The following is a 16,196-nucleotide window of genomic DNA, read 5'->3' on the forward strand; positions in this document are numbered from 1 at the left end:
TTTAGATTTCTCAATAACATAATAGGCATTCCGATTTTTAAAATTAATTCATGTGATGGTAATCCTTTAAATTCAAGTTTATTCAAAAATTATATTGGATATAAAAGATTAATGTTTTCATTATTCCAGAATTTAATAAAATACTATCAGCACTTAAATAAGTTGTTTTGTCACCTGGAAATAGATTAATTGCGTAATCATTTATGTCTCGAACTGTGGCATTTAGCGGTGTAACAATTGCGCGTTCTTGCAAGTAATTAAATTTATTATAATTAATGTTAAAGTTCGAATAAGTTGCGAAGAAAATTGCCTCTATTGGATTTGTATAAGTATTAATAAGAAAATCATTTGGAATGTCAATCCAAGATGCATCTATATCATTTTCATCATTAATTGAACATATACGACCTTCTCCAATTTCCAATAACCAATTTGCAAAAGTTGAAATATTTATTTTATCTTCGTCTGTTAAATTTTGTCTTAATAATCTCATATTTTCTGTGAGATGAAATGTTTTAAATGCTGACCAAATATATGAACTATTCAACGAAGCTTCAATTATTTGTTCTTTGGTTCCTCTTGTAATCACTGATAATATTTGTCTAAAATCTCCACCTAATAATATAAGTTTACCACCAAACGGTTTGTTAACTTGTATATCATTTGAATTAGACATAATATCACGTAAAGATTTATCTAGTGCTTCAAAACAGTGTTTATTAGACATTGGAGCTTCATCCCAAATAATTAATTCTGTTCTATCAATTAGTTTTGCGAGATGTGTACCTTTTTTTATTGGATATATTGATAAATTATTGATTGTCAAAGGTATTTTAAATCGAGAATGAGTTGTTCTACCGTTTGGAAGTAATAATGAAGCGATTCTAGATGAAGTAACAGTTAAAACAAATTTTCCTTCAGATCTTAATTTACTTGTTATCGTGTGCCATAAAAATGTTTTACTAGTTCCTCCATGTCCATGGACAGAAAATGTATTACATGTCTTCTAGAAGACATGTAATACATTTTTTGACAATAATACCCTATATATGGTTTGACAGCCTTGTCTATATTCTTAATTAGATTCAGTGTAAAACAAAACGATTGAAGCGCTTCTTTTTGCTTTAACCATCTTATTGGAAATGTATGAACTTTAAAAGGTCTGTGTGATCATTTTCTCTTAAATATTAGCTTCTGGAGATGCTTGCTTCATTTTTGTTGTAGCCCTGCTATTCAATACCAGGACTATTGATGAAGTGTGTTGACAAGGCCCACCCCGAATTCCACCCTGGAATCCGAGGTGGCCCTGCGGGACCCACCTTTAAAGGAGATTTACCAAAAATTTCGGCATAACCTCCCTTAAAAATGGATAACCCAAAATCCTGCGGAAAACAAAATTCACTTCTAATAATCCAACCAAACTCCTGGAGCCACCCTGCTCCCAAATTCAACCAATTCCATCTCAAGGCTAATAACATCATACACAATCTCCAAAAGTTAAAAGTTACTACAGTCACAAAAGTTAGGTCGTAGACCTCAAATATAATTCATACAAGTTTGGGTCACATATCCCTTAGTAATCAGAGCATTCTAGGAATATAAGTTTAACATAGAATACAGTAGGCTAAATAAATAACCTACAAAATATGATGACGGAAGCGGATGCGGTCACTATGGCTCGCTTCAGAACGCCGAGCAGCAACACTGAAAACTGGGCATTTGAAACCAAAGGGCCCAGGGAAAAGTATATAAAAACAACGTTAGCGTGAGTGGACAAAAAAAATAAACAATTTTTAACAAAAAGGATTTTATACTTTCCCACATTTATTTCTCTAAAACCTTCCGATGCATGCAATGATTAACGAAAATAAACCAAGAGGAGTTCCACTCATGAAAACCGACTAGCCCCGCTAGTCACATACGATTTATAAGAAAAAGTTGGAACTCTGATACTCAAGGGAAGTAAGACCAGCCCCGCTGGTTAAACATAAATCGAGCTAGCCCCGCTAGCTAAGTAGTAAAGTGAGTAGGGGAAGGCGATAGCCATACGAGTGAGCCTCCCAGGCTCGGGTGATAGCCTCCCAGGCTAAAATACTCCCATAACTCCCGTAATATACCCTTACGCCACTAAGTGTAGCGATAGGATACCGGGCTACAGAATTACTGTCACAGAGACAGTAACCTGCGCCACAAAGGTGGAAGGGCTACGGTGATCCCATCACCGCGCCACAAAGGCGGAAATCAATGCTAGCAATGATAAGTCACCCAAGGTATGGCAAAGGAAATCCGAAAACCAAGTAAATCCATAAAACTTCCCCAACTCTCGTAAATGAATTTCCAAAGACGTGTCCCACACGCCAAGATAATCTCATCATCAAAATAAATAGGATATAAATAAGTATAAAGATTAACTTCATCGAATCTCATAGAAATCTCAAATTGCCGAATATAAGTATATTATAAATAGTATAAATCCGGAAATCACATCGGAAATAAATAAATAAAAGAAGATAAGCGTAATCCAATGACGTGACCCCGCACGCCATAAAATCTCCAAGTAAATCAATATCCAAAACCATTTCTGAAAATAATCATATGCTCGAGAAAGTAAATTGATAAATAATTTATAACTTCGGAACTGTTTAAATAAATGCATGCATCATTCTTTGAAAAATAAAAGTCCACTCACGATATATGCTCAATCCTGACGTCGCTCGGTATTTTCCTCGTATGGAGACTCCTCTCGTCCTGTACGAATAACAATCATAAATATATATAATTCACATGACGGAATTTTAACTTTACGATATTTATAATTGGAAATTGAAAACATCCCTCTTCCTAAAAAACCAACTCATCAACTCTCTACAACATCCAACCTTAATACTCCAACATTAATCTTTCATCGATGTAATATCAAAAGTGAATCCGAAGGAATTCGGCGATCGAATTCACGAAAATCGTTAATTATTCAATTTAACCTCAATTCGTAATTCCTCCGATTTCAACCAAACTTCACACATTACATTCTACAATCATTATAGGGTATATGGGATTAAAACGACAATTAAAACACTGCTTTACGCGCCTCCACGCGCAACCTACAGTGGCGGCGTGTGGGGACCACGCGCCGGCGGCGACTTCCTCCGATGACCACCCAACTCCGGCACTAGCATCTACACGACAAGCCCAACCAACTTCTCAACCATAACATCATCCAATTTTACCTCGAAGTGGTCGAATCCAGCCGGTGAAAATTTTCCAGAAAAGCTCAAGAACCCTAGAATCGGATTCGATCGATTCGACCTCTACACTGCAAATTGAGAAGCAAGACCTTAGGCAAAATAATCTCCTGCAAAAAACGAACCTTCGATGTGAATATGGTGGCCGGAGGTGGCCGGAATGGCCGGAAATCGGCAAAATCCCAAAACTGCAACCGTTACCTTCCCAATGTGAAATCGAGCTTTTCCGGCCAAGTCGTCGAAAACTAAGGGCACTAGCGTGACCAGGGGGAGGAGGCGACCCTGTGGTGGCCGACTTTCTGCCGGGTGATGGCCGGACGGCGGCCAATCGAAGGGAAGAAGGATTTCCCGAAGAAGAAAGAGGGGAAAATCGGGGGAGAGGAGAGAGAAAGGTGGGTTTCCGGTTTTGGAAACCTACCACAGTAATTTTCCTTTTATATATAATTTTCTTACCATGAACAGTAACTTTCTTAAATCACTCATAACTTTCGCACACGAACTCCGATTTTTACGTACCACATATGCACGCGCTCGGTTTAACGCCCTCTACAACTTTCATGAAGGAAATTTTCTCAAATTATTAACTCATAAAAAGTCAATTTTAACCACCCCCCTAAACGTTAAAATTATAACCGCGAACTGTAACCATAAAGAATTTCATGTAACTCAGTAAAAAGGGTATAACAGATGTGGGGTGTAACAATTCACCCCCCCTAAAAAAAAATTTCGCCCTCGAAATTTACGTACCTGTCAGAACAGATGGGGGTACTGTCGTCTCATTAGATCCTCCGGTTCCCAAGTAGCTTCTTCCACTACATGATTACTCCACAGTACTTTAACTAAAGGTATTGTTTTGTTTCTAAGAACCTGCTCTCTTCTGTCGAGTATCTGGATCGGTTCTTCCTCATAAGTAAGATCATCCTTCAAACGAATGGGCTGTTCTTCCAATACATGAGAGGGATCAGCAATATACTTGCGGAGCAGGGACACGTGGAAGACATCATGAATCTTTGATAACCTCGGAGGTAGAATCAATCTATATGCAACTAGGCCAACTCGATCTTTAATCATAAAAGGTCCAATAAATCGGGGACTAAGCTTCCCTCGCTTTCCAAATCTTACAACACCCTTCCAAGGGGACAATTTCAAGAATACCCAATCACCTTTTTGAAATTCCAAGTCTTTCCTGCGGTTATCCGCATAACTCTTTTGCCTGCTTTGAGCTGTCCTGAGTTTCTCTTTGATCAACTTAACCTTTTCGGTGGTAATTCGTACAATCTCTGGACCTATGAGCTTCCTTTCTCCCACTTCATTCCAACATAAGGGAGTACGGCACTGTCTTCCATAGAGAGCTTCGTAAGGAGCCATGTCAATACTGGAATGATAACTATTATTGTAAGCGAACTCAATCAATGCCAGATGGCTATCCCAACTTCCTTTGAATTGCATAACACAGGATCTCAACATGTCTTCCAAAGTTTGGATAGTTCTCTCAGATTGCCCATCAGTCTGTGGATGAAATGCTGTGCTAAAACTTAATCCAGTACCTAAAGCCTCATGCAGACTCTTCCAAAATTTTGAAGTGAAACGAGGATCTCGATCCGAGACAATGGAAACGGGTGGTCCATGAAGTTTCACGATTTCATTTACATAAAGTTCCGCCAGTTTGTTCATCCCATAAGTCTTGTTAACAGGTAAGAAATGAGCAGACTTGGTGAGTCGATCTACAATCACCCAAATACTATCATGACCACTGTGAGTTCGTGGAAGACCTGAAACAAAATCCATGGTGATGTGCTCCCACTTCCACTCCGGAATAGGTAACGGCTGTAGCAATCCTGAAGGTTTCTGTCTTTCTGCTTTTACCTGTTGGCATATCAAGCACTTACTCACATACTTTGCAATTTCCCTTTTCATATTCCGCCACCAATAATAAGGTTTTAAAGTTCGATACATTTTTGTCCCGCCGGGATGCATAGCGTACGCAGAACTATGAGCCTCATCCAAAATTTCTCGTTTAATATCCGGAAGATTAGGTACACATATTCTATTCTCAAACATTAAGGCTCCATCTCTTCTAAGAATGAAGTCCGTTCTAGTGCCATCACTCACTGCTTCTTTTAATTGTCTTAGATATTCATCTTCATCTTGTGCCGCTCGCACCTTATCAATGAGATTCGGCCTCACATGGAAGCTAGCTATCAACGCTCCAGACCCATTCTCAATCGTCAATTTAACCCCTGTAGATCGCAATTCATAGAGTAAAGGAACTCGAACTGCCTTCAAATGGGCTAAAGAGCTAGAGGGCTTTCGGCTAAGTGCATCAGCTACCACATTGGCCCCTCCTGGATGGTACTTGATAGTGCAATCATAATCCTTCTTTGCCTCAAATTTAAATCCCTTTGGTTAAGCAGATACTGGAGACTTTTGTGATCAGTGAAAATCTGGCACCGTGCTCCATAAAGATAGTGTCTCCATAACTTAAGTGCCAATACTACAGCAGCAAGCTCAAGGTCATGAGTTGGGTAGTTCATTTCGTGAGGTTTCAACTGTTTAGATGCGTAAGCAATCACATTTCCATGCTGCATCAACACACAACCTAGACCTTGTCTTGAGGCATCACTATAAATCACATACTCCCCGCTATCATCAGACAATGCTAAAACTGGGGCACAAGTTAAACGTCTTTTGAGTTCTTGGAAACTTTGTTCACACTCTTCCGACCAAACAAATCTAGCACCCTTCCTGGTCAATTTAGTGAGGGGGGCTGCAAGTCTAGAGAAATCCTGCACGAACCGCCGATAATAACCAGCTAAACCCAAGAAACTTCGAATTTCCGTCACCGTGGTGGGTCTTCCCCAATTCAAAACCGCATCCACCTTTTGAGGATCCACACTAATACCTTCAGCTGACACCACATGACCCAAGAATCCAATGCTGGTAAGCCAGAATTCACACTTACTCAACTTGGCATATAATCTAGCCTCCCTCAAAGTCCGAAGTACAATCTTCAAATGCTTAATATGAAGCTCCTCACTCTTGGAGTAAACCAAAATGTCATCAATAAACACGATCACGAAACGGTCCAAGTATTGGCGGAATACTCGATTCATGAGATCCATAAAGGCTGCAGGAGCATTGGTTAATCCAAAACGCATCACCACAAACTCATAATGACCATAACGTGATCGGAAAGCGGTCTTGGGTACATCGGACTCTCTTATCCGTAACTGGTGGTAACCTGTCCTCAAATCAATCTTAGAAAAGACTTTGGCACCCCGCAATTGGTCAAACAAATCGTCAATCCGTGGTAATGGATACTTGTTCTTCACTGTGACCTTATTCAATCTTCTATAATCAATACACAACCTCAAAGTGCCATCCTTCTTCTTAACAAAAAGCACCGAAGCACCCCAAGGGGACACACTTGGCCGAATAAAACTTTTATCCAACAACTCCTGTAACTGGGTCTTCAACTCTTTCAACTCGGCTGGGGCCATTCTATAAGGTGCCTGATATATAGGTGTAGTACCCGGAAGCAATTCAATGGTAAAGTCTATTTCTCTTTCTAGAGGCAAACCAGGTAGTTCATCAGGAAACACATCCGGAAACTTCCTGACCACAGGAATATCCTCAATGTTCAACACCTCCCTCTTTGTATCCACAATGTGAGCCAAGTAAGCCTGACAACCTTTATTCAAAAGCTTTTCAGCTGTAATGGCCGAAATCAGGCAAGAGGAGAGAATGTTCCTCTCACCACGGAAAGTGATTTCCGGTTTTCCTAAACTTCGAAACACTACTTCCTTACGGAAGCAATCAACCAATGCACCATGTGTCTCCAAAAAGTCCATCCCCAGAATTACATCAAACTCCACAAGGTCTAGAGGAATTAGGTTGGCCTCCAGGCAAAAACCGTCAACCATTACACCACAACCATTAAAAACCCAATCTATCTTAAGTGCCTCTCCCGCAGGTAAATAAACATACCACTCGCCAATAAGGAGTGATGATGGCACATTTGCAAAACAGGCAAATCTACTTGACATGAAAGAGTGCGTTGCACCAGGATCAATTAAGGTTAAAGCAGGTTGATTAAAGATAAACAACGTACCAACAATGACCTTCGGTGAATCACGGCCCTCCTGCTGCGTCATGGCGTGCAATCTAGCATGTGTCACAGGACGACCTCGCTGAGCCCTGCCCTGCTGAGAACTAGCTCGACCTACCGAGCTGGTGCGGGCATCGCTAGTCGATCCGCCAGCAGAGGACTGACCAACAGTCTGAGTGGGGGTAGATCTGGCTCCCTGAGCCAAAAGAGGACAGTCTCTCCTGAAGTGGTCCTGCTGACCACACATAAAACATCCCACTGTCTGGTACTGCCCAAACTGAGCTGACTGGCTAGACGAAGCCCCACTCGAACCACCATGATAACTCTTCGACCTCTCGAGCTGCCCAGACTGCTGACCACTAAACTGACCCCGAGAGAATCTCCTACTGAAACGTCCCCTGGATCTATTACGGGATCTCGAACTGGAACCACTGCTCTTTCCACTACCAACTGAAGAACCAGAACCGGATGTAGAAGTAGCCCTCTTAGATGGACCCTGGCTAAGGCCACCAGGATCCCTAGGGTGAAATCCAGCTGGTGAGTCTGACTCAATGTCCATGGCATAAGATACTGCCTCAGCAAAACTCCGGTACGGTGTGCCTAACATCTTATCCTTAAACTTCCCTCCAAGTCCCAAAACAAATCTACGAATCTTGTTTTGCTCAGTGCGAACCAAATCCGGCACATGGTGGGCCAAGGAGAGAAACTCCTGCTCAAACTCCAACACTGACTGATCATCTCTCTTCACCAAGCCCAAGAACTGATCCTGCATCCGATTAAGGTGGGCATCACTAAAGTACCGTCCATAGAAATGGGTCTTGAACACATCCCATGTCATCGGGCCAACATTTGCAGGGTCATTGACAACACCAGTCCACCAATGCCAGGTGGTATCCTCAAGGAACTGTACTGCCAAAGTCACTTTCCTATCCTCTGGAAGGTCCATCTGGGAGAAAACTCTCTCCATCCTGTCAATCCACCGCTGAGCCTCTACAGGTGAGGCAGCAGAAGAAAAATTCTGGGCCCCATGCCTCCTAGCACGCTCCACAGTATAGTCGGTACGTGACTCGGGGAGCGCTGCAGCAATCTGCCGAAAGAACTGCCCAAAAGTATCCGCAAACCTCCTAGGCATCTGCTCATCATCCTCAACAGGAGGAGTTTCCCTACGTGCTCGGCGATTTCGAGCCATAGTACCTGAAGAAAGAGTATTTGAGAAGTTCAAGGATCAGTACAACAAGGTATCTACTTTACATGCATAATAACACACTAATACCGAAGAGCACACGATGGGGATCCGCCGCGGTCGGGCCATCACTCGGGAGGTACCAGGCGTCATTAGGCATATAAAGTAGTAAGGAAGTAAGGAAGTCTACAGAATCTAGAAACCTAGTGCTCTGATACCAACTGACAAGGCCCACCCCGAATTCCACCCTGGAATCCGAGGTGGCCCTGCGGGACCCACCTTTAAAGGAGATTTACCAAAAATTTCGGCATAACCTCCCTTAAAAATGGATAACCCAAAATCCTGCGGAAAATAAAATTCACTTCTAATAATCCAACCAAACTCTTGGAGCCACCCTGCTCCCAAATTCAACCAATTCCATCTCAAGGCTAATAACATCATACACAATCTCCAAAAGTTAAAAGTTACTACAATCACCAAAGTTAGGTCGTAGACTTCAAATATAATTCATACAAGTTTGGGTCACATATCCCTTAGTAATCAGAGCATTCTAAGAATATAAGTTTAACATAGAATACAGTAGGCTAAATAAATAACCTACAAAATATGATGACGGAAGCGGATGCGGTCACTATGACTCGCTTCAGAACGCCGAGCAGCAACACTGAAAACTGGGCATTTGAAACCAAAGGGACAAGGGAAAAGTATATAAAAACAACGTTAGCGTGAGTGGACAAAAAAAATAAACAATTTTTAACAAAAAGGATTTTATACTTTCCCACATTTATTTCTCTAAAAACTTCTGATGCATGCAATGATTAACGAAAATAAAACAAGAGGAGTTCCACTCATGAAAACCGATTAGCCCCGCTAGTCACATACGATTTATAAGAAAAAGTTGGAACTCTGATACTCAAGGGAAGTAAGACCAGCCCCGCTGGTTAAACATAAATCGAGCTAGCCCCGCTAGCTAAGTAGTAAAGTGAGTAGGGGAAGGCGATAGCCATACGAGTGAGCCTCCCAGGCTCGGGTGATAGCCTCCCAGGCTAAAATACTCCCATAACTCCCGTAATATACCCTTACGCCACTAAGTGTAGCGATAGGATACCGGGCTACAGAATTACTGTCACAGAGACAGTAACCTGCGCCACAAAGGTGGAAGGGCTACGGTGATCCCATCACCGCGCCACAAAGGCGGAAATCAATGCTAGCAATGATAAGTCACCCAAGGTATGGCAAAGGAAATCCGAAAACCAAGTAAATCCATAAAACTTCCCCAACTCTCGTAAATGAATTTCCAAAGACGTGTCCCACACGCCAAGATAATCTCATCATCAAAATAAATAGGATATAAATAAGTATAAAGATTAACTTCATCGAATCTCATAGAAATCTCAAATTGCCGAATATAAGTATATTATAAATAGTATAAATCCGGAAATCACATCGGAAATAAATAAATAAAAGAAGATAAGCGTAATCCAATGACGTGACCCTGCACGCCATAAAATCTCCAAGTAAATCAATATCCAAAACCATTTCTGAAAATAACCATATGCTCGAGAAAGTAAATTGATAAATAATTTATAACTTCGGAACTGTTTAAATAAATGCATGCATCATTCTTTGAAAAATAAAAGTCCACTCACGATATATGCTCAATCCTGACGTCGCTCGGTATTTTCCTCGTATGGAGACTCCTCTCGTCCTGTACGAATAACAATCATAAATATATATAATTCACATGACGGAATTTTAACTTTACGATATTTATAATTGGAAATTGAAAACATCCCTCTTCCTAAAAAACCAACTCATCAACTCTCTACAATATCCAACCTTAATACTCCAACATTAATCTTTCATCGATGTAATATCAAAAGTGAATCCGAAGGAATTCGGCGATTGAATTCACGAAAATCGTTAATTATTCAATTTAACCTCAATTCGTAATTCCTCCGATTTCAACCAAACTTCACACATTACATTCTACAATCATTATAGGGTATATGGGATTAAAACGACAATTAAAACACTGCTTTACGCGCCTCCACGCGCAACCTACAGTGGCGGCGCGTGGGGACCACGCGCCGGCGGCGACTTCCTCCGATGACCACCCAACTCTAGCACTAGCATCTACACGACAAGCCCAACCAACTTCTCAACTATAACTTCATCCAATTTTACCTCGAAGTGGTCGAATCCAGCCGGTGAAAATTTTCCAGAAAAGCTCAAGAACCCTAGAATCGGGTTCGATCGATTCGACCTCTACACTGCAAATTGAGAAGCAAGACCTTAGGCAAAATAATCTCCTGCAAAAACCGAACCTTCGATGTGAATATGGTGGCCGGAGGTGGCCGGAATGGCCGGAAATCGGCAAAATCCCAAAACTGCAACCGTTACCTTCCCAGCGTGAAATCGAGCTTTTCCGGCCAAGTCGTCGAAAACTAAGGGCACCAGCGTGACCAGGGGGAGGAGGCGACCCTGTGGTGGCCGGCTTTCTGCCGGGTGATGGCCGGACATCGGCCAATCGAAGGGAAGAAGGATTTCCCGAAGAAGAAAGAGGGGAAAATCGGGGGAGAGGAGAGAGAAAGGTGGGTTTCCGGTTTTGGAAACCTACCACAGTAATTTTCCTTATATATATAATTTTCTTACCATGAACTGTAACTTTCTTAAATCACTCATAACTTTCGCACACGAACTCCGATTTTTACGTACCACATATGCACGCGCTCGGTTTAACGCCCTCTACAACTTTCATGAAGGAAATTTTCTCAAATTATTAACTCATAAAAAGTCAATTTTAACCACCCCCCTAAACGTTAAAATTATAACCGCGAACTGTAACCATAAAGAATTTCATGTAACTCAGTAAAAAGGGTATAACAGATGTGGGGTGTAACATGTGTATAGCAATAGGTAGAGAACAAATTATGTGTTGTTTTTAGAGTATGCAAATAACAGCTACTAGGTAGCTGGAAATTCTTAGGTAATACTGACAGGACCCGCCCCGGATTTCACCTTGAAATCCGAAGTGACCCTGCGGGGCCCACCTTAGAAGAAATTCTACCAAAAATTTGGCAGAACTTCCCCTAAAATGGGCTACCCAAACCTGTAGAAAACATTTACACTCCTCAATCAATTCATCCTTATGCTCCTGGAGCCACCCTGCTCTCCAAATCAACATCAGTCTCCAATTCACAAAACACGCATCCCAACTCAAATATCATAAATCCCATAGGTAATCAGAGCAATTCTAACAGAAAGGTATAAGAGGAAAACCTAATTCAACGACAGATGCGGAAGCCATGCTGATGACTATGCCTCAACTCCGTGTACGCCCGACCTCAACCAATTCACCTGCAAACTGGGCATTTGAAACCGAAGGGCCCAGGGGAAAGTACATAAAATACGTTAGCGTGAGTGGACAAAAATAAACAATTTTTAAACCAAGTGGATTTTATACTTTCCCATATATATATTTCCTTAAAAACTCTCGATGCATGTAACGATTCAGAAAACAATTCACGAGAAGCCCTGCTCAAGAAAAACCGACTAGCCCCGCTAGTCACAAACAACCGAGAGGAAAGATCGAAACTCCGATACTCAACAGGATAAAACCAGCCCCGCTGGTTACACGGAAATCAGACTAGGCCCCGCTAGTCGAGAAATGGTAAGATATAAGGAAGAGATATCACCATACGGGAAATGGAGCCTCTCAGGCTCTACCTACCCTCAACTGCCACTCACACATAGATTGTGCGAGGAGGAGAACAAATAACCTCAACTTCCACTCACACATAGATTGTGCGAGGAGGAGACCAAATGACCTCGACTGCCACCCACGTGAGGAGGAGAATAAATCACCTCTACTGCCACTCACCAACACAAAGTAGGTGAGGAGGAGAACAAGCTACCTCAACTGCCACTCACCAACACAAAGTCAGTAAGGAGGAGACCTAATAACATAACCCGCGTATGGTGAGGAAAAATCATCGAAAACCAGTAAATCCATGTAGCTTCCCCATATTTCTCACGAGATAGAAACCATGTATTCAACGACGTGACCCCACACGCCAAGATTACTCTCAATCTCAAAATGGATAAGTGAGAAATAGGAATATTCTCAAATCCGTAACCAAAACCGGAATTTAGTTTAGGAAAATCCCATTTCCAAAAATCTCTCAAAATCTCCAAGAAGCCAACCAAATCCAAAATCCTTAATTAGGCATTCCCAATGCCAAAATTGAAAGTCAATAAACAATTGAGAATATCCAACTCCCTTGAAACTCATCTTAAAAATCTTCCAGGAGCTTAACTCGGTGATTAGGGATATGCTTAATTCCAGAAATTTACCTCGGAAATAAGGAATTCATCAAATAATATAATAAATCAAAACCAACCTTTGAAACTCATTATTGAAAGCAAATCCATGATATAATTCGAAATCAATTTCCGAAAATTAATTCATTTCCTCAAAAAGTAATATGAATAATCACTAGAGCATTATTTAAGAAAATAAATGCATGCATCGCTATTTAAAACAAAAGTCCACTCACAGTGTACGGCTAAGCCTGCCGTCGATCCGAACCCTCCTTGAGGGAATCCTCCTCACGTCCTGTACAAAATAACGTCCGAAAACCGTAATTACTGGATGGAAACTAAATTACGTTAATTAAAACCAAACCCTAACATCATCTTTATTTCCCAAAATCTCCCAATCTTCTTCACTAATATTATTCTCTTAAGGTATGGGCTTTAGGGCCGAATCAAGGAAATCTGACAGATGGATTTCTCATAATTCAATTAACAATTTCACCATTGATCAACATCAAAATCCATAATCACTCTTCTCCAATTTTATCCTAAAACTGCAATCATGGAACTAAAAGTATAATTGACTAATTATATCAACAACAGAAGTCAAATTCTGGCCAAAACACAGTCTCACGCGCCACCTACAGTGGCGGCGCGTGGCACCCACGCGCCAGCACCAACCTCCACCACCGGCTACCAAATTTCATATACAGCAACTACTCAACACACTGATTAAACTTCTCAACTACAACATTCCCAAATTATACCTGTAAATGGTCGAATTCAACCGGCGAAATTAACCCAGAAAATCAAGAACCCTAGATTTTCAATTCTGCCTCTACACTTCAAATCTTGATTCGAGGCTAGGGGCGAAATGATCTCCGTGGAAAACCGAGCCTTCGACGGCAAAATGGTGACCGGAGGTGGCTTGAATCGCCGGAAATCGGCAAAAATGGCTAACTGCCACCGTAGCTTCCTCCGCTCCAAATTGAGCTTCTCCGGCCAAATCACCGTAATATACCTCCACAGACGTGACAAGGGGAAGAAACCGAGCTTGAGGGTGGCCGGATTACGTCCTGGGTCGGCCGGAGGAGGAAGAAACCGGAGGGGAAAGAGATCGGGCCGAGAGGGGAGAAAGAGTCGGGGAGAGAGAGAAAGGAGAGTTACCCGGTTGGGTAGGTTTCCAAAAATAGAAATCTACCAACAGTAATTTCCATATATATATAACTTACCATGAACAGTAAATTCTACATTTTTAGCCATAACTCTCACATACTAAGTCCAATTTTTACGTACCACATATGCACGCGCTCGGTTTAACGTCCCCTACAACTTTCATGAAGAACATTTTCTCAAATTTTGACCCGAACAAAAAGTCAACTTTTAGGGCCACTAAAATACCGAATTAGGGTAAAAAGTAAGAGCAGTTGTCGTTTACCGTCCAAATGACTAGTAAACGGGTAAGTGAAAATACGGGATGTTACAAATACTTTTCTGATTTAACTATAGGACTATCGAATGTCACAATACTTTTTTGATTTAGCTATATGACTATCCAATGTCATAATACTTTTCTGATTTAGCTCTGGGTAGCTATTGGGTATCAGGACTATTGATGAAGTGTGTATAGCTACAGGAGTATCAAATGTCACAATACTTTTTCTGATATAGCAGACTGATGACTAATTGCATATGGTTTTATGCTATTGGTTTATAATTTTTTTTTCTTTTTAACTTTTTTTTTTTTTTTGCAGTGAGAAGGAATTATAGAGACCACATACCTTCAAGAAGAAGTCAATGAACTCCATGATGGGAAGAATTCGTTAGCGATAAGTATCTTTAGACTTTTACAATGTGGATCTTCATCAATTGTATGGTTTAACTCTGTACCTAGTGAAACTTCTTTGTAGCAAAATTTACCTTTTCCATTGCAAGTAGACTTTGACTTTTGCAATGTGGATTTTCAGTTCTATACTCTCTATTAATATATTGCAATTTCATTTCAATTTCTTGAATTGATGCACTAGATCATGGTTGAAAAAAATCGTCGTCTCTGTAGCTAACAGACAATGGATTTATTCTAGAAATCGTTGTAATTTACCATCTTCATCATCACCGACAACGTTATCAATTTAGAAACCGATGTAACAGTTTCTCAACACCAACGCTTTTGACGAGAAACTGTTGCGTAATGAAGTTGGAAAATATTTTTCAACTAAAAATCGATGTACACAATCCTCAAAGCCAATATTTTTTTGGTAACAACCGTTGTGTATGAAAGTTGTTGAAGGCCAAAAGTGATGTGTAAATTATATTACCACATCGGCATGTAAGCGAAAACTGTTATTGAATAATTACATACACAACGGTGCATTTAGTGCTAACGGTATGTGCTGAGTATATCTACAACGATTTCTGACTAAAAACCGTTGTACTTTATTATGTTCAACATCGGTGAAGTACCGTTGTGGAGTGAAGCGTAAAAAGACAACACTCACCTAGACAACGAAAATATATTTTTTCAGACAACGGTGCGGAACAGTTATCTATTTTCGATTTTGTACTAGTGTCTCTTCAATAGCCTTAATAACTTCATCATAGACAATTTTTTGACATGTATTTAATTAAGTCACTAAATTCGCGTGTTCATGTTTTAACTGAAGACAATCATAATCTAATTCTTCTTTTAATAATATATTATTTATATCTAATATTCCATCTAGATTAGGCAATGGTAATTGATAATTTTTTAATGAACTTGATGATTTGTTAAGCAGTTGTTCTAATTCATATAACAATTTATTTTTCAATTCTGATTTTGGTAAAATTAGAGTTGGATTCCCAACTTGAATTCTGATGTTATGTAAAATGTCATCACACATATTTAGCCAATATGAATTGAACAATGTTTGAGGACTTGCTACGTCACAAAATAAAATTATTGTAACAAAAAGTTGTCGAATTTCAAAAGTTGTTGTGGTATGTAAAGAATCTGTTAATGCTTCAATCCATTCTTTGTTATTGCCTAATAAACCCAAAACTCTACAGGCTTCTTGGTAAGAAGTATATGTAATGCCATTAATAGTTTTTATTGCATCATAATCACAGCAACCTTTTTGAATATTTAATAACATTCTCATAAAATATAATTCACCTAATGTAGGCTGTATAGACGCAATCCGACCAATAGTTTGATGAAGTTATCGTGGGGTCCAACATTTGTTCTTATTGTTCCAAACAAATTTAGTTGGAAATTCTGTGTAAGTTAATCCAGTCGCTTCTGGATTAGTTGAATTTGCTTTAAACCAACCAGTAAGCATAGTATCTTATGTACTTTTTTGATTTA

The sequence above is a fragment of the Rosa chinensis genome, chromosome 3 (assembly GCF_002994745.2).
Source record: "Rosa chinensis cultivar Old Blush chromosome 3, RchiOBHm-V2, whole genome shotgun sequence".
Taxonomy (NCBI): domain Eukaryota; kingdom Viridiplantae; phylum Streptophyta; class Magnoliopsida; order Rosales; family Rosaceae; genus Rosa; species Rosa chinensis.